General features: G+C 35.3%; 1 protein-coding gene across 3 annotated transcripts in view; it reads left to right on the top strand.

Moving 5' to 3' along the window:
* Positions 1 to 21,115, top strand: part of CDH18 (cadherin 18, type 2) — a 1,248,329-nt gene that overhangs the window by 669,581 nt on the left and 557,633 nt on the right. For 2 of the 3 annotated variants that reach the window (XM_011984983.1, XM_011984980.1), the window contains exons 1-2: positions 3,750 to 3,992; positions 10,895 to 11,011. The gene's annotated coding sequence lies outside the window, so the exon portion shown is untranslated. Of the gene's footprint in view, positions 1 to 3,749; positions 3,993 to 10,894; positions 11,012 to 21,115 lie in introns of those variants that run through there. The other variant, XM_011984981.1, reaches the window with a different exon arrangement.

Raw genomic sequence — 21,115 nt, 5'->3', positions numbered from 1 at the left:
CTCTGTGTATATATATACTGGAAGAGGTTAGCATTAGACGTGGTAGACTGAGAAAAGGAAAAAATGTTATTGCTAGAAAGTAGCAAGGAACTAATTAATCTTTTACTCGTCACTAGTGGTGTTGGGAAGCAATAAAGTAATCATGAGTTTTGACAACAATTCATATATTTTACTTAGTAGTTTCAATTTCAGTAGCCTTTTCAAGTGTGATAGTCAGAGACCTAGGAAAAATTTATAAACGGAGATGTTCATTAAAACATTGTTTATATCAAAAACTTGGGATGACATTAATATTCAATGATAGAGAAAGTTATTTACCACATTACTTATCAGTCAGGGTTCTCCAGAGAAATAGAACGTAGGGAATAGAGAGGGGTGTGTGTGTGTGTGTGTGTATATATATATATGCATGCATGTATGCATATATGTGCATATATGTGTGCATGTATATATGTGCACATGTGTATGTGTGCATGCATATATGTGCACATGTGTATATGTGCATGCATGTATGTGCATATGTGTATTGCGTATGCATGTATGTGCATAAGTGTATGTGTGCATGTGTGCATATATATATGCATATGTGTGAGTATGCATGCATGTGCATATGTGCATGTGTGCATGCATGTATGTGTATACACATATGTATGCATGTATGTGTGTGCATGTATGTATACATATATGCGTATGTGTGTATATATGTGCACACATATACACACATATAGATATACACCCTACCAGATTGCATTCATTCAGTTGACAAAGCTGATACCATCTCTAACTCCTCCATTTCCTCACCATTTGAACTATACCCATTCCTTGCTTTTTCTGTAGCCTACCTCTACTTTATTCCTCTTTCAAGATTCAGAACAAAGAATACAGCTCAAAGAACACCTCCTCTCAGAAAGCATTTTCTCCAACAGGTTAAACTAGGCTCTAATATTTTAGGCTGAAAAATACTTTTAATAGTCTGCCAATATGCCATTTTAGCGACTTGTGTTATAGTTAGAGGAAGCGTGGCATAATAATTAAGGGCACAGTATCTGGAACTAAACAAACATGAAAAATTACATAAATATATGTGCCTAATATCTTCATCAGTAAAATGGCCATGACATTACCTATTGTGTCTGTCAGGGTTCTCCAGGGACTTAGAACTAAGAGGCTAGATAGAGAGGTATAGCTATATATCTAATATCTATATATCTATATCTATATGCTGTCTCTTATACACATCTAGATGTGTATAAGAGACAGGTCCTGCTCCTCCTCCACCGCCACCGCCGCCTCCTCCTCCTCCTCCTCCTCCTCCTCATTTGTTTTAAGGTGAAAATACAAGAGATGCACTAAGTGGCTGACGGGTCTATTTTTCAATGGCTAGGGAAAGTTGGCACAGTTTCAGAATGTCAAACTCCAGAAGTCATTTAAACCCAGTGTGTATGCTTCATTGGGATTGTGGAGAATCTAGAGCCCTTATTCCAAGAGTGTGGTTTCATAGATACAAATCCTTCCTGGATGAATGAATTCATTTTTCTAGAAATGGATTATCCTGGTTGGCAGTGTTGACAATTCTCTCTGCATGTCGTTGCACTCAGGAGCAAGTGCCTGTTGACTTCCATTATGACTGTCCACTGGATGCACTTATTACAGTCTTATCTAGGGAAAACCACCAAGGAAGACCAGCAAAAGCAGGTTTTGTTTTCAAGTATGTTCCTAGGATGCTCATTGCTTGTGTCTCAGCCACTGCTTCAGTAGCAAGCTGACAAACAAACATTTTATTTCATTCAGCTAGAGGCCATCAAATAAACAGAATTAGGGTTTTCTAGAGAATGTTGTTACATGAACTTTAACAATTAAACTACAGGACTTCTTACAGACTTAAAGATTCTTTTTCTATCCCTTTTATTTTTCATAGCTATTTCTTTCTTTGGGCACTCAGGGCTTCATCAACATAGAAAGATTAGAAAAGTATTCTCTTATCTCTTTCAATAAACTGAAATAAATTAAGAATTTGTGTCTGGACACTACACAAGGAGAATCCCCCATTTAAAACAGTAGCTGCATAAGAAAGAATATATAATGCACAATATAATATTGGCATATTGATGCTGCTGTTTCCATTCCATTTTTTTCTAAAAGTTTAAATTTTGGAAATTTCCAAATTCTAATTGACTTCTAATGTCTTCCTTAAGAGCAACAGAACACTGAAATGTTCAATTCCTTCCCAATTAGAAATAACCCAGCTCTTGTTCTACCTCATTGCTCCTGTTAGTTTGTTTAATCTTTTCGAAAGCTAAATAAAATTAAATCCTTCCACATTTCACATCACTCAAGCAAAATAGTCAAATATGACTTTAGCCGATTCAAACATTCACTCTCAGACCCTTTAAACTTCCAAGAAATACAACTTACCTTATCTTTTCAACCTCTTTGATCTTTCTCAGGGAAGAAGAAAAGAGGGGGTAATTAATTAGAAGTTGTATAACCTTACCAAAAGTTTATCATAAGTTTGAACAAGTACACAGATGTTTAAATATTCACAGAGACCTGCTAAAGTGAGGATTGCCTTCCAGGTTTTGGAGTGGTTTCCTGAGGCCCCGAGAAGGGTAAAAGCTTAAACAGGTTCAGGTGTAAAGATACGTCCCACTTGTGATTTGAATCCATGTATTCTGGCCTTTAGAGCTTGTGCACCCTATAACTCTACTTCTCTTAAGCTTAAGTCTTTGTTCCTTTAAACCTCTGAACCTGGGCATTTGTAGTTTTATCAACCAAGCAGAAAAAGTAATATCGTTCTCTTAGTGTTTGCAATGACGGGGGTCTTGTACAATTCTCAATATATCTGCCAAGGGACCCTTAGAATAGCCATTCAATTTACATAAACTGCTACACTTGTTTACTTTAAATAAGGATGCTTGATGTTCTTAATGGGTGAGTGTGGGTGACTTCGTGCAGGGAGAAAGTACTAAAGTTGTTTCTGCTGTCCAAATCAATTTTGAATGTAGCCCATCAGACCTCAAATCCCTGTTATCAAAAGCTATGTACATTGCAAATCGAGTTAATTTATTCTGGAGTAATAAGAGGTGAGAAGTTTGTGTGTGTGTGTGTTAGGTTTCCTGGCACAAGCAAAGGGAGTTGGAAAAGGATCGCAGCTCCTATTCATCCTCACAAATATAAATGCTGACCTCCAAGGGGAAGCTCTGTCTGATATAAACCCTCCATACCTTGAGTACTTTGGGTGAAGGCGTTAAAGGACATCACTCAAGCGAAATCTCATGGCTACCACCGGACTATGGATCACTGATGAATTAGCCAGCAGTTGAATGTTTAGCAGGCTGTGACGACTTTGCACGGGAATATGAAAATTTATTACCAGCTTGCCACATCAGCGCCTGCCCTGCCTGATTTCCTGGTTCCCTCCCGGTGGCTACTCCCACTCCATCTGACAGTCAAACCCCTCTCGCTCCCCAGTTTCCCCTCCCCCGCAGAGAATTGATGGTCTAAACTGTCACGGAGTCCTGGCCGTCATTTTTCAAGATAGCTGGTACTTAAGATGATGCCTTTGGATCAGGGATTTTACTTAGGAGTAGTAGTATGAGCTGAATTGTTTTCCACATGACCTTGCTGAGGGGGCTAAAGGGTGTCCGTTTTGCGTGCTGTGGAATTTGTGCGGCCCCAAAAGTGTGCACGATGGGGGGTTGGGGGGAGAAGGAGGCAGAAGGGAAAGGAGCCGCGGAGAGGAGAGCCAGGGAGAAGAGGAAGGAGGAGAGACCTGGAGAGCGCAGCATCAGGCAGACAGGCGCCACCAGCCAATCAGAGGCGCGCTCGGGAGCTGCAGAGCCCCAGCCTCGGAGCCCAGGGCTCGAGGTGCGCGGAGCCTGAGTCTGGGCTTTCCGAGGACCGCGAGCAGCTGTGCCCAGAGCTCTGGGAAAGTCCCCTCTTTGCTTCTTTAAATTAAGTTCCTTTCCACCAGTTAGGGCAAGTCAGCCAAGGTAAGGCTTCAATAAATGACACTTTACTCTGTAGTGACATGACTATTTTTGTGTACAGCGGGGCTGCTTTACCCAGTTCTGAGTCAAAACAATATTGGGTGAAATCTTCCTCTCCTACGGGTTTCACAGGATCGAGGGCTGAGGGGAAAGTTGTAGCTAATGCCGGCTGCCTTGTCGCTGGTATACATTTGGATTTTCTTATGCAGGAATGCTGCCATAGAGCCTATCGAATGCGAGTCTCAGAATCCAGCTGCGTGTCTGTTTATGTTTATCTGTGGCTGTGCTGTTGTCTTTCCTGAAGAAGTTGGAAGGATACTCTCTGCAAGGCACATTGCAATAGTGATGGCAGGAGTATAAGCTGTCATTTATGTGTATCTGTAAAAGTGAAGGGACGCATGGTCAGAATAGAAACAGGGGCACTGAAATTGAATTTTTGATAGTGCTTTTTTTTTTTTTTTTAAATTATTGCCTTTCCAGTATCCTCTAAAATTACGTGATTTCTGAGCACCGAAACTGCAGCAGGACAAGCCTCATTTATATTCTTTCATTCTTTTTTTTTTTTTTTCTTCCCACGAATCCCAGCCTTAAATGCTTATTAAAGCTTAAGATGAAACTTTTGCTTCTTTTAAAGGGCACTTATAAATGATGCATGAAAAGAAATTAGGTAGGCTCCTGTGATCAGCAACACACTTTATTTATGTTTGTTAACTCCCATTCATTTCCCTTTCTTAACTTCTTGTTTGAGTATGGAAATAACTATTATTTTGTCTTGATTTTTATGTCTTCAAAACAAGGTAAAATGCCTTATGCGTGTGTGTGTGTGTGTGTGTGTTGTGTACAGATGTGGCTCTAGGCAAATCTTTCATATGTAACAGGTGAAAAAATAGAATTTTATTAGCTAGGGCTATTAAGATGTTTTTATTTCAATGTCTCATTGCATTTAATGTTGTAGTCAAGAATAAATGTTCCTTGCTTTTTCCCTGTTGGAAGTCAAGAAAAATAAAATAAAAATCTTAGCTAAAAGTATTACGGTTTTCGGTTTGCTCAGGTGATGGCATCACTGCTTTGAGCCGAGAGACAGATCAGAGGAAGATTTTGTTATGCAGCCAAAAAAACTAACTACAGGCTCTGACTGTGTTTTCAAACCTTTATTTTTCACTCTGGGATCACCCACGGATTTTTCAAAGCAGGGGGCTTTGCTCCTGCAATAATTGTTCTTTTATTTTAGTGTATTTGTCTTACCAGAGTAAATGCTTAATTCTAAATCAAGAGTTTGAGGTCCAGCCTAGATCTCACATATACCTTGTTGGGATGTGGGAGGAAGAAGGTAGGATGTGATACTCGTAGATAATTAGTTCCATTGTGTAACACTCTGGTGCTATCACCAATTATGATTGCAGTTGTCCTCAAGCCTCCTGTTATTTATTTAATTCTGGATATCTTAATAATAAATTAACCTGGGATAGGTCAACCGATATACTTCCTCCATAAGACATTCACTTAGTGCACCTTGGTGGGTATTTTATGAACCATACTTCTGATGCTTTTTCTCGGAGAAAGCTAACTTAAGAAACCAAACAAACAAACAAAAAGGAACTGATACCAATGGTCAAGATTGATTGCCTATCTGAAAACAATGGGAGGTAGAAAATGAGCATTGACTGGTATACATGCAACAGAAATGCCCAGCTGAAGATAACCCAGTAGCAAAGGAGAATATAATAGTGGAAGGACAGTGAGTGGCAGGAAACTCTAGCTGTAACTGTATCCAGTGCAGACTGATTATAATTAGCTATAGCAGTCACAAGCATGAACAATAGCAACCAGTGCTAGAATGAAGTCCATACACTGTGCAATTTGGAAATTATGATTCCTCTCCATGACTGATTTCAAATGGATATAGTGGACTTGTGAGAATACATGAGTCATTTATTCCAACTTTATACATTATTTAGATGAAAGCTGCTATAAATATGAAGTACTTTAGTCTCATTGGCTGATACAAATAGCATTATTAGGCTTTGCATTGATTTTTGCAGTCTAATGAATACAAACCACACATGTGCAAGTTTTGGGACCCCCCAACAGTCCTTTATTTAACTTATTGGACAGGAGTATACCTTAAGTATCTGCAACCTGACTTAACTGTCTTTCGGACTCTAAACATGCATGGAACACTTCAACAGAGCTAGGATAAAATATATTGAACTTATTGACCAGGAAAAACTTACTTCTATTGAATCCATATATCTGATACAGTGAAGTCTGGTGAAGAATGAGAGAGATTGAGACATTAAAGACAGAGCACATATATGGTGTTCTTTTTCTTTTCTTTTCTTTCTTTCTTTTTTTTTTTTAACAAGTAGAGAACTTTAAGCCCTAGTGTGCTTAATTGTATGCCTTCATTATACTTTTCCATTATACATCTCTGTAGTACGACGTTCTAGATTAGGCCTTCTTAACCTTGGTGCTGTTGGTATTGTGAGCTCTATCATTCTCCTGGGGGACTTTTCTGTGTATTGTAGGCTCCTTAGTAGCATACCTATTCTCTACCCACTAGATCCCAGTAGTAGCACCTCCAACTTGTGTCAATAAAAAAATCTCTCTGTGCATTGTTCAACACTGTTAACTATCCCCTGGGGAGAGTGCAAAATTGCATTGAGAACCACTGCTTAGAGCAATTTTGAGCAGTAGTTCTCAATGCAATTTTGAGAACCACTCAGTGGGAACCACTGCTGTAAGCCAAATCAAAGGATGTATCTAGAAAAAGGTTCATGCGTATGCTGTTTGAGTAGGCAACTGCCCAGTCCAGTTTGGGTGCTCTACAGATAAATCCCCTCCTTTCGCTTTGATAATGAATATGTTTCAACTGGTAGGTGTTTTCCTAGATCCCTAACACAGTACTGTGAAAGATCTTGCCAGTAAACTGAGGGACGAGGGCTATATTATCATATGCTAGCATTTTTGGGACAAGAGGAAATTAAAACTGAGAGATAATATAAATGTTGAGGTTAAAGACAAATTTCACTTTAATTTTTTTCAGATGATCTTTTAATATAAATAATAAATAAAAGATACTGATTCTTCTCTATAATTGCTTCTATTATATTTTGGGAGTTTGTGTATGCGTGGGTTGTAGGGAGGGAGCATTCACTCTAGTTATTCTATGTGTTTGGAGTAGTTTCTAGTGTTTAAAGCCTCCAGAAGTAAAATGAAAACAGTTTGATTTAAAACGTACAGTTGTAGACAGGTGCTCATGTGTAGCACAATGGAAAAGAACTGAGCTTAATGATTTGAAGACATGGCAGAGGGTGGATACTGACATGGATTGACGCGTTGTGCATATCTGATCTGTAGTCCATTTTCTTTATCCCTAAAAGGTGATGATAATAGGTGTAAAAACCCAATATACAAAGTTTTATACTGGCTTACAATTTGCAAAGGTCTACACTAATGTTGGCAAATTATCATAGATTCAATGTCTTTGATGATTTGTCTGATTAAAATTGATTAAGCATGCTAAGTCTTTCAGTTATTCTAATGTGGTTAAAAATCATCTACAAGAAAGGTTAGTGTTCTCTGTTATATTATTTTCATGGATGAAAGTGAACATCTAAATTTCTAATATTTTGAAATCTTAAATTTGAAATATGTAATTTAAGATTATGAATACACCTCAACTTTTATTTCCATCCTTCCTCATATTATCCACATTTACAATTTGTCGTAAAAATGTAGACATATAAAATATAGAATGTGACTTGAGATTTATTCTTAAACAGTAACTGTTATTAATGCTTGGTGTATATTTTAAAAATAATTTTTCAATGAATAGATTAATATGGATATGTATGTGTACAACTAAAATTACATATATTTTTAGAAAGATATAGTGATATAGAGAGGCATACAGTCACATAAACATGTGCACAAATATGTATTTAAATAAAATAAATACAATTTCATAATATTATATGTAACTAATTTTGTAGGATGTTTGTCTTCCATGTGAATAGTAGAGAGGATACATGACTTTTTTATGAGTCCAATATGCCGTTAGGCATATGTCTGATGCTTAGTTCAATGTTAAAGACATCCATTTGTTAACAGGTCACTCATTAGGTTAAGGTACTTTGAATTGGTGGGTGTCCCTGCCATATTTATTATTATGCATTTTGATTATTGCATATGATTGCATAAATATATTATCTATTTAAATAATCCCTTATTACAATCTTTTTAAATGACAAAGAAAAGACCAGCACAAGTTAAATAAGTAAGAACCTCTATCACTACTGGTAGTATTTTGACTTCTGAGTGTGGTACATGTTCCAGGAAGTTATTTCTGGGAAAATTAACAGATAGAGAGGAAATGTAGGAGCAGGTCTAAGACGAGCATTTGCCCTAGTGCACCCTGACATGCTCGGATGTTGCTTCTGTGGATACTAGAAAGTTCTGATACACAAATTTCTACATCGTTGAGCCACATAAATTTAGAAATTTCTTGGTAGGTCTGAGAACAAAATGAACAAAGTTTGATTCCTAAAAATATTGAGTGAAATATTTGCTTTAATCAACGTCCTTTAATGCCAGGACTATGTCTAATTCAAGCTTTTACTCTAAACACATAGAATATGATAGATGAATTGTTGGTAAAATAAATTGAAGATACGCAGATGCCTCCACTGAAAAGGAATTCAACTATCATTTCTATTTCATTTTATGTTTAGATAATCATAAAGATTCTCAAATAGGTATTTATTGCCATTATTTTGAGGCCTTTAGGATTAATACAGATGACTTATGTATGACTTATATGTAACTATGCACAATTAGATATTACTGATAATGTCATGCGATCCAATTATTTTCAGTCCACCTGATATTAAAAGTATTTTAAATAAAAATATCTAGGTTAGATCCACAGTTACCAATGTGATATAAATGAGGTTGGATGCCATTGTAATCCATCAAATTATATATATACTTTTATGTTTTTTTTTTTTTTTGAGACAGAATCTCAATCTGTCTCCCAGGCTGGAGTGCAGGGTCACGATCTTGGCTAACTGCAGGCTCCACCTCCCAGATTCAAGCGATTCTCCTGCCTCAGCTTCCCGAGTAGCTGGGACTACAGGTGCGCGCCACCATGCCTGGCTAGTTTTTTGTATTATTAGTAGAGACGGGGTTTCTCCGTGTTAGCCAGGATTGTCTTGATCTCCTGACCTCGTGATCCGCATGCCTTGGCCTTCCAAAGTGCTGGGATTACAGGCGTGAGCCACAGCGCCTGGCCTCAAATTATAATGTTTTAAAGAATTTCTGAAACCAATGTTGACACAGTTATGATCAAACTTTTACTTATACTTACTCCTGCCTGGTGGAAGTGAAAATCAATATATCGATTTTAAAAAGCAATTTGCAACTCACTGTGAGAGATAGGATAGGGTAGACTCCCTTATACACAACTTGTGAGAATAAATTAGGAAATAATTAAAAATATCACAAAAATGAAGAAACTCCTTAATAAGGTAAAATTAATTTAATAATTTGAATAAAGCAATGATAAATGTATGGCAACTAAATATAAATTATTAAGCTTAATACTAAATTGTATGTATGCTATAATTTTTTTTTAAATTTCAGAGAAATTATTGTGAGAGAGAAATATGACTTTTTCAGATTTTTCTGTGTTGTTTATATTTATTTTTTAATGTCTCATTAGTAACTTTTACTAATGTGATGTAATTTGAATGAGCCATGATAGTGTACGTGAAAATATATTTTGGTTATAGTTAATTTTGCTGTTATGGAGTACCCACTTTTTGAGTCATTTGTTCTATTTAGCTGAGCAATAGATGGGAAAGCATTGTATGATTGAGGTTATAAAATAAACCAGTTCCCAAAGACCAATCAGTAGAGTTCCTATTTTGGTAACTAAAATTCTACTTGCAGAAATTTTTTTAAGGCAAAAATAAAATCCAATTACATATTAAATTATATTTTACCTGTTCTATAGTAAATTAAAATTTCGTATTCATTCATTCATGGAGGTTGCAATCTATTTGAGAAGAAAGCTGGTAAACCAGGGCATAATTCATATTTTATAGTATTTGTAGAAAATTGTTAAAGGGAAAAAATGAAAAAGCGATGCAGAAAAAAGATTGTCAAGAGATAGATGGTGGTTTGATATTTTATCTATTTGGCTAGGAAGCTCTTTCTAAGAAGAATACTTTGAATAAAGCCCAGGAGGAAGTATGTATATGAACCATGTTGATATCTCAGGAACAATATTCCAGGGAGTATGAAAAGCAAGTGCAAGAGTCCTAGGGAAGGGACACCCCTGGCTATTTGACACACAACAAGAACAGCAGAGCTCAGTGAAGTAATTGAAATGGAGTGTTATGATCTGAATGTGTCCCTCAAAATCCATGTCTTGGAAAGTTAACCTCCAATGCAACAGTATTGGGAAGTGGCATCTTTTCAAAGGTGCTTAGGTCATGAGGATGTGAATTACAGCCCTTATTAAGAGAGCTTTTGGGAGTGGGTTCACTTGCTCTTGCCACAACATGAAGACCCAGCAAGAAAGCCCCCACCAGATGCCAGTTCCTTCAGTCCTGGACTTCTTAGCCTCCATAACTGAACTGTGAGGAAATAAATGCCTGCTCTTTGTAAATTATTCCTTCTGTGGTGTTTGGTTATAGCAGCAGAAAATGGACTAACAAATAGAATATAGGAGGTGATAATGTTAAGAAATAATAGAAACCAGATCATGTGTAGATTCTGGATTTGTGTAAGAACTTTGGATTTTTCCTACAAGATTATGGGTGGTATTTGATCATTCTGAGCAGAGAGGTGACATTATCTGATCGATATTTCAACAAGAAACTCTTGCCACTGTGTTGCAGATAGACTGAAGAGGAGCAAGAACAGAAACAGGGCCAGTTACAGATCCATCCCAAGAATTCCGAGGAGAGATGATGCTGTCTGCAGCAGAGTGACAGCAGTGGAGATTGAGAGAAAAGGTTTGATTCTGCATTTATCATGAAAATAAAGTTGGCAGGATGTGTTACTATTTAAGATATAAGTCTGATGGGATAAAGTGATGGGAAAGGGTACACTGTGATATTTGCATCCTAAACAATAAGAAGGAAGCAGTTGATATTCCCTAAGAAACAAAATACTTGAGGAGAATCAAGTTGGACAGGAGAAGGAGAGAGGCAGTAGAAACAAAGACCTGAGTTTTGCACATTTATAGACTGAGACGTCCAAGTGAGGATAAAATGGAGTCAGTGGAATACGCAACTGTGGAGTTGCAGAGAGAGCTTTGTGGTGCAGGAATAAAATAAAAATTCATGTGCAATATTAGATTGCACTTAAAGTGAAGATAATGAATATGAGAGAAAACGTTAAGAACATAAGGGACCGGAAGTGGAGCAACAAACACCTGTAGGTTGAAAAGACGGGGAGACACTAGCAACTAAGGAGTAGCTGTAGTGGGAGGAGGATGCTCTGGTGAGTGACTGTCTTGAAGCTTGGGAAGATGGATTTCAAGGAAGACTCTGTCTTAAAATACATTTAAATTATGGAAATGGAAACTCACAAATATGTATGAACACATATTCAACATATATTTAGTGTAATTTTTATTTTAGGTATAAAGAGTAGATTTCCTTAATTAAAAAATGTTCATCTTAAAATTTTTTGCAGTTACTTACTCTTTCCGATGTATGTATTTATGGAAATCATTCTGTATTCAAGGTGATTCCATTTGTTTGTGTCATCTATGATTCCTTTCAGCAGTATTTTGTAGTTTTCCTTGTAGAGGTCTTTCACCTCCTTGGTTAAGTATATTCCTCAGTTTTGTTTTGTTTTGGTTTGGTTTTTGCTATTGTAAAAGGGGTTGAGTTCCTGATTTGATTCTCTGCTTGGTCGCTGTTGGTGTGTAGAAGAACTACTGATCTGTGCACATTAATATTGTATCTGGAACTTTGCTGAATTGTTTTATCAGTTCTAGGAGGTTTCTGGAGTAGTCTTTAAGGTTTTCTAGGTAAACAATCATATCATCAGCAAACAGTGACAGTTTGACTTCTTTACCAATTTCAATATACTTTATTTCTTTCTCTTGTCTGATTGCTCTAGCTAGGACTTCCAGTACTATGTTGAAGCAGGGTGGGGAGAGTGGGCATCCTTGTCTTGTTCCAGTTCTCAGAGGGAATGCTTTCAACTTTTCCCCATTCAGTATTATGTCAGCTGTGGGTTTGTCATAGATGGCTTTTATTACATCAGTGTGAGTCTGCTATTAGAAACAAATGGAACATTCTTGATGCCGTAAAAACAAATTTTGCCCGAAATTACTGGTGTAATCATCTATGTATTTTATTAGTCAATATATTTTATCTTCTATTATATTTATTAAGTTTACCTAAATTGGATGTTATAATTATTGCTTTTTCACATCTGACTACTTTGCGGCATAAAACATATCTCTTTTAGTACTAATTCTTTTAAAATGTTCTTTGCTGACAACCCCAATTTACCCTACAAATGATTATAGTAAAAGAAGAATAGACAAGATATGAAGTTTCCCCAGCCAATATATCAATTGAAAGACCGTATGTTTTTACTTTGCCATTTCCTAGTGATTTATGCCCAGACTTTTAAGTGCAAGTTAAATCATTAGGAACCAAGATATAAATCTATAGTTTCAGCAGAAGGTCTGAGGTGATTATTAAGTTGTGAAACTGATATTTTAGCAAATATACAAAATTATTGTATTGCAAGATGATTTCAGTATTGTTCATATGAATTAAAGTACTCCTTCATACAACTATCCCAAGACACATACATATACACATTCTCTCTCTCTCTCTCTCTCTCTCCCTCCCTCCCTCTCTCTCTCTCCCCCCCCCCCCCTCTCCCTCTCTCCCCCCCCCCCAATCTCTCTCCATCCCCACCAACAATCACTTTATGGCTTTATAATCACACTGTTTATTAAACTTAAGAGACAATAATCAGCTTGATTGGCTAGTTCTTTATCAACCAAACTTCACTCAGAATATTTATATTCTAAGATAAATTAAGTGATGTAGCTTCTGAAACTCACTCTATGAGCGAAGTTACAGCAATACTTCAAACATATTAATGTATAAGTGCTGCATGTGACTACCTTGAATGCTAGCATGGTAGGCGGAAAAATGGTGCCCAAGATGTTCACATACTAATTGCTGTAACTTGTGATTATATTACATGGCAGTGGAGGGTTATGGTTGCAGATAGAATTAAGGTCGTTTATCAGAGAACCTAAATTAGGGCAATGATCCTGGATAAACTTGGTGGGTCCAATGTAATCCCAAGGGTCTTTAAAAGTGAAAGAGGGAGAAAGAGAGTTGGACACAGCGATCCCATCTGGGAAGGACTCAATCTGATTTTGCTGGTTTGGAGTATGAAGGAAGAGGGCCAAGTGCTTTGGTCAGCATCCAGAAACTGGAAAAGACAAAGGAAATGGATTTTCCCCTAGTGCCTCTAGAACGGAATACAGTCACGCTAACACTTTGATTTTAGCTCAGTTGAGACTTATGTCAGACTTCTTACCAACAGAGCTGCAAGATAATAACTTAGTGTTTTTTTAAACCACTAAATTCGTGGTGCTTTTTGGCAGCAGCAATGGAAAACTAATAAAACTAGCATATTGAGGTTTATGAAGTTCCTGCATATATATAAACAGCATATCATGTGAATTTTCCAAGGAGAGACATATAGAATGTTATTTAATCTGTAATAATTATACTGTCAATCTGGAATTGTTATATTACTCAAAAGTAAATTGATGAAACAGTCATATGAAACCTAAAGGTTAGTTTCCTGAAGGATGTTAAGTTTTCTCAAAAAGAAGGTAAATTTTATTCCTAATGAAAGAAAATAATTCATCCTACCTAATGAATACATTCTTGTCTCCAGTAATGATATATTATTACTGTTTATGTGAGTTTATTGAACTTCCAGTTCCTGTGTCCAAATGTAATTAAAATAGTATTGAATTATTTTGTACAGTCTTAGGTAAATTATTCAGTTATTCATCTATACAAACAATAAACAAAGTAATATATAGAATATGTTGCAAAATAAACATATTACCCTCTCCTTTTTACTTTTGTAATGCAGGAAATAGTTACTCAACTTTTCACAGTGTCATTAAAAAAAGTGAATTTAATCGTAATAGAATATTTTATAGCTCAATTAAAAAATGTAACCTGGTATAATTAACAAAGATTGGCTTAGAATGAGAATATAGAAGTCTGTGTATGTTTACTGATCAAACTAATTTTTAACTAAGTGACTAGGATGCTGCTTAACCTTTTCAAAACTGCTAAATAGGGAAAAACTTATCCTCCCAGCTTGAATGGCATTATCTCGTGTTTAAATCATAACACCTATGAAAATATTAAGAGAAAAATGTCAAACAAATTTCAAGGGTATAAAAAAATAAAGGAATGGGTTAAGGCAAATTATCTAATTAAATCTGGCTGGTATCAATTTTATTTCTTTATTTAAAATGTCTCATGGATATTGTTTGCTTATACCTGGTTATAAAAGCCCTCTTTAGCAGAGGATTCTAAAAGCAGTCATATGAATTGCCTGCCTGCCCATGAAACAATCCTAGACATGATGGAATGTGCAAATGGACTGACATATACCAGTCTTCTTTAATCTGTCTGATTGGTCATCTTGGAAATACTGACGCAAATTGTCCATCTGAGTTTCCGTATTCTTTATCAGAGTGCCTCATTCAAATAACTGAATTCTAGGTAATAAAAAACGTGCAAATGAGCCAAAGCTTTGGGGAATAACTTCAGCTAAGTGCAAAGCCTGTGAAAGCACCAGTTTGCCGAGATTACGTCAGCATCTGATCTGCTTCCAAAGAACCTGGCTGGGTACTCAGAAGCAGAACCAACTCCCAATTATGTGTTCATTTCTGACACACAAGGAAGTGCCATTTTATTTTTCTCTTACTTGTTTCACTTTTCTGAATTATTGTTTTTGTTCTTTTAATTTCTTAAGTGACAGGTGTTTATTGTCACAAGTCAAGTTATATTTTATTTCCCTTTCTTCAATCCCCACTGAGCTGAAATGTCTACAAACTGTATATCCACAAATTAATACCTTGTTTATCCATTTACACCTTTTTCCATAAACCTGAAAAAAACATATATATGTAAACATGCAGACATTAATTTTATTCAGCTTTTTAAAAATCAAGTGTTATTTAACCCATACTATTCTACTTAATCCTTACTTAATATTAGATCTTTAAAATCTCTACAAAACAGTGTATCAATCTGATGTGTTCTTGTCTTTATTTTTGCCTCATAACTCATTTTCATCACTGTTTCTTTCTTTATATCCTGTCATGTTGCCATAAGTTAGTCTTATCCTTAGAAATTTGTAGGTATTCTTTTGTTTTCCTATTTTCAACTCTATATCATTATATTTCTAACAGTCTTATTTCTTTCCTCTGTCACTCTGGATTCTACCAATCTTTCTAATCCTCCCAATCCCCTCCAGTCCTCATTAATCCTCTTTTTTCAAAGACCATCTACCTTATACTACTAAAGAATATGCCTGAGTAATAGAGCATCTGATCTTCTGAAACCCCTTAGTAAGACTAAGTCCAGATTCTTTCCCTGAAATACTGCAGCTGACAATCTTCAATTGGCGATTCTTCGAGACCGTTGAAAGGTTATAACTATTAGTTGACTACTGTGTCCACTCTATACTGAAACAACAAATGTGTGTGTATGTACGTGTGTGTGTGTGTGTGTAGATAAAATGTATTCTTCCCCTTAATCTCTTTTTTTCTGTAATTATGTAGATTGCCAGAATCGGTGAGCTTTTTGCATTGTCTGTGATATCTAAAGACCTTTTTTTTTTTTTTTCCTGGATCTTTTTAATGTATTATGTAAAGTAAAATTTAAATTAGTTTTTTTTCAGAGTTTTTAAACAGAATTTATGGAAGTTTAATTAAGAATTCTTTAATTTGAGCCATTTAACACTCACTCAGGTAATAAAAGGGAAAAGAAGTATGACACAATAAGAATCAATAGAATATGAACTTCACTGGGTCGAAATTTGCTAAGTATGAATCACCGTTTCAGATGAGGTGCTCTCGCCAACTTCAGACGCAGTTCTTATGTGACTGTGACTCTAGAAATATGTAACCGTTAGGAATAGCTTGTTTCTCTGGGAAAGCATCTCACTCCATTTTCAGTCCGGTGCTAAAGAGGATTTAATGTGTATGCAAAAAGGTATTTTTAACACTTAAATTTGGTATTAGCATCCTGGATGTGCTGACTCTTCCAAGTGTAAAATTGTGCTTTCAGAAAGAAGTAAACTAGGACACTTTGTCAGCATCCTAGAAATGATACCCATTCTTTTACTAAAAGGAATGCCAAACATTTAAAATGAAAAAGTAATGCATTAACTAAATGGAAAAGCCAGATTGTTCTAATCGATAAACTCTACAATAATAGTTTGTCCTTAGCTAATATGTGTTTATATCTCTAATTTATTACCAACTGCAAAAAAAGTATTATTTGTAAAAATTTTATTACCTAAGAGACGTAAAATATTTAAAATAACAGTTGCTTCAGATCAAATTGTGTTTGTTATTGAACTTTCTGCTCTAAATGCTCAACCTAGACCTTGCCTTTCATTGAAAATACATTCACTCAGATATTTTTATAGTACACAATCCTCCTACAGACCTCATCATTTACTTTTCTTCATACTTATTTTTCATCTAGAACCACTCAATTTTTCCCAACATATTGAATTTTATTTAAAAATCACTACATAAGAAAATTACAGTTTTATGACATATAAAAGTGTATTATTTTGGCAAAATGAATGTCAATGTACAAAAATATAAAAATTTAACAGAATTTTTATTAAGTACAATGTGGAGACATGGTATGCTGAAAAAATCGTAGAAATTATTTAAGAAAAATGTATACTTTGAACTCAGATTTTATATCTCATTGATTTAGTTAATGTTATATTTATATAATGTATCATTTATAATTTACTTGTGCATGCATAGTCAACCAGATTAACTGCCAGTATTTTCTGGAACCTCAACATGTAGTAATCATTTTTTTATATGACATATCCTTCTTGGCCTACTGCACTGGAGTGTAGGTAGATATCATTAACTGCATTTTGTAGAGGAGTAAATTTAAGTCATAGAAATTCCTAGACGGCTCTACGGGATACACTTACTTAAAAGTAGCCAGGTCAGAATGGAGCATGCCCAGCTTTCCTCTTCTATCCATAATGCCTCTTCACCGACCAGCACCCACACTCACTGCACCCTGGATCCCAGCTGATGGGCTCACATCACATTTCAGAAAAGAATTTTCTAAATCGATGGGATAGTGACAAGCTCACTTCTACCAATCTATATGAACTAGTACCAATATTCCAATCTCTTGCCTCTATTCAAATTATAGTGAAGGACAACACATGCTGTATCTGCACCTCCTTCTCAGGATTCTGCCCCCATACCCTCCCTGACTTCTCTCTTTAATTGGCTACATCATCAAAGTATCACTCTCTAATGATCCTTCCCGTAAGTGTGCGCTGGAAACTTCCATCTTTTTTTTTTTTTTGGAGACAAGATCTTATTCTGTTGCCCAGGCTGGAGTGCAACCTCTGCCTCCTGGATTCAAGTGATTCCCCTGCCTCAGCCTCCCTAGTAGCTGGGATTATAGCTGTACATGACCATGCCTTGCTGATATTTGTATTTTAGTAGAGACAGGGTTTCACCACGTTGGCCAGGGTAGTCTCAAACTCCTGAACTCAAGTGATCTGCCCCCCTCGACCTCCCAAATTGGTGGAAACTTCCATCTTTAAAACACATCTGGGGACGACACCACCTATTTACTCTGCTCAGATTTAACATGTTTCTGACATCTGAGTAAATGATCCCATTTGTACCAGCTGAAAACTGACAGAGATCCTTTACACCTTTGTCACTCTTATCCCTGCTATCACTCTCAGGTCCTATATGTTCTAACCCTAAAATATTTTTAAAATATGTTCACTACGTGTATCTCTGCTACCACCCTACCGGTTCAAATCCTGATCTCTTCTATAATGATTTCTTTCATTTGACTTCCATCAGCAAATACCCTTCTCAAATCATTCATATATTCATATGACAATCAGCAAATACTTCCTATAAGTATAAATCAGTAGATGTTGTTCCTCTCTTTCAAAACTCTTCCAAGGATCCCAATATGAAAAACAAGAGATTGAATTCTTGCCATCGCCTCAAAAACTTCTTATGTTCTCATCTAGCCTCCCTCTCCAACTTGATCACTATCTATGCTCATTAAGTGACAGTTTTATCCCCTCCTTAAATATGCTAAGCAGTTGAACTTGCTTATTCCTTTAGTCTGAATGTCCTTCTCTCATATTTTTTACTGCAACCTTCTTGTCCTTCATGCTCTTCTCATCCTATTAAAAACAAAACCCTTTTCCCTAAAGTAGTTCTGTATCACACTAGCCAATTTTTCGTGTTCTTCAATACTGTTTATTAGCTTATTCTTTTCCTTTTTTCTCACCTCCAAGTAAAAAGTAAACCTTCCTTAACCCAGGATAATGAGCATTCACTTACCTTTGGATTTCCAGGGTTTAAGATATTTCCTGCCACACAGCCCATACTGTATCTCAGAAAATAAATTTGAAGTACATCACACATAGATAATAGGGCTCAAGTGAATACCATACACAGGTAACCATCACTCATATAAAATGGAATATCACCTGCATTCCTGAAGCCTACCTTTTGCATTTTTACAGTCCTGTTCTCTTCCCCAGATATAACCTCTTTATTCTCACTTCTAACAGTATACGTGGCATTTGCCTGTGTATTTAAAATAAACCAAATTATACAGTATTTTTCCATTGAAAAATATTTCCACAGTATTTTTCTATTGGCTTTTTAACATTACTTTTGTAAAAAGCATCCATTATGTGGAATGAATCAGGTGTTTAAGCATTTTCATTCCTGTAGATCATTCCATTGTATAAATATACTATAAGTTATTTGTTCTACTACTGAAAGGCTTTTGTGCCATTTCTATTATTAACTATTAACTGTAATATTAGTAATTAATATTATTGACTATTATTTGAAATAATAATAGAAATGGCACAAAAGCCCTTCAGTAGTAGAATGGATAATTTCTAGTTTATTTACTATTGTATTTAATATTTACTACTATTCTATTTACTATTTCTATTAAAAACTTTTACAAATAATATAACTATGAACATTCTTGTATTTGGCTTTTGGAGAAAATATGTGTGCCTTTTTACTGGGTGTATATTGTAAGTAGAATTGTTACATTATAAGGTATGTGTATATTCAGCTTTAATAGATAAAGAGAAATCATATTCCAAAATGATTCTACTAATTTATGCTCCTACATCATTATGAGATATATTCTTGTTATTGTCTGTCTTGTTCATTTTAGTCATTCTGGCAGGTATGTAGTGGTATCTCATTGTATTATTCCCCAAACTGTATTTTTAATCTTCAAAACTGCAGTAAAATTTGAAAGAATACTGTAGTGAACATTCATACTCTTAAAATGGAGTCATCAGTTGTTTTAATTTGCCACTTTTGCTTTATTGATCATGCACCGCCTTAGTTTTTCTAACTGTTTGAAAACAACTTTTACCCTTTGGATGCAGACTTTCAATGATAGAAAGTTGAAAAGCTTTCTGAATTTATAGACTTAGTAATTTTGACATTTAGTGAACATTTTCTTGATTTGCTTTAATAGTTTTGCAAGTAGAGTGGTAAGATGCAATATAAATACAATATACTAAGTATATTTGTTTCAAGATGCTAAGGAAACAAATTTTGCTTTGCAACTTGTGAGGATAATATATAAATGAGAAAAACAAAGGCTGTGCTAAAAATAAACAAGCTCATTCATTTTGTTCATCATATTTAAAACATGAATCAGGCTTGAAATGCCATTTACAGATAATGCCACCACCAAAGGAAGAATATCGCATTTTCTTTGTATCATCCTTGTTTACTTAGTACAAATATAGTTATTAACTGCCAAATAATGGTAGTTTAGACCTCAGAAAGCACATTTGTATTTTTAAAACTTGAATAGGTTTCCCTTTATATGTAGTTCTTACTGGTATAATGGAGACTCTGATGGTGAAGCTAAATTGTTGCACCATTTGGCAGATCACCTCGATTCACATTTCTTTCTCTCATTTAGCTCCCACTGATAAGTGAGAACATGTGGTATTTGGCTTTCATTAGTATGTTTCATGGTATGTTTTATAGTATGTTTCATAGTATGTTTTTATGACCAATAACCTCCACTGATGTATCAAGTTTCACAAATGATCTTTCTGTTGCCTTTCTTTCATTCTTTTAAGCAAATTATCTTTTTATATATAAATCAAATTAATATGTGAAGCTCTAGTAATATATTTTAAACTTTGCTTCTTACAAAACCTTTCTAGGGGCATTGAAGTTTTTTTGCTGATTAGGTTTATAAGTGATGTGTGTGAATTCACCCCTATACACTAGCTCTTGAACAAATGAAGTTGCAAGTCACTTTTGAAAATTCTATTTTAATTGTTATTTTATACTAGAAAATGTTATTTGTATGACATTTACTTAGAACAAGCAAACTGGATACCAGTTCTATTATATATTCTGAGTATTCAGAATTTTATTTTTGTCTGGTAGACTAGCATTCCATCAATAAGCATGCTTTGCTTTAATTGGGGTTAGAATGGGTTAATTTGCTTTTAAATGGGCTGTTTTTAAGACATCATGTTAAAAATATATTTCTTTTAGAAGAAAATCTAAAAATAAGAAAGACTTATTCTCCAGAGGCTAGAGAAGAAATAATGGGATTGCTGCACAAACTTTAATAATATATTTTGTTTTCTTATAAAATAGCATCACTCATCTCTAATGGAAATATTCTTCTCTGTTTTTAAAAAGTTTTCTGTATTACCTATATATGTCAACAAGTTAGTCTTCACTAAAATTCTAATTTTTTCTATTTTCTCGATTATTTTAACAC

The sequence above is a fragment of the Mandrillus leucophaeus genome, unplaced genomic scaffold, assembly GCF_000951045.1.
Source record: "Mandrillus leucophaeus isolate KB7577 unplaced genomic scaffold, Mleu.le_1.0 Scaffold278, whole genome shotgun sequence".
NCBI lineage: Eukaryota > Metazoa > Chordata > Mammalia > Primates > Cercopithecidae > Mandrillus > Mandrillus leucophaeus.
Note: the sequence above shows the minus strand (reverse complement) of the source record. Positions and strands in the feature narration are given on the sequence as shown.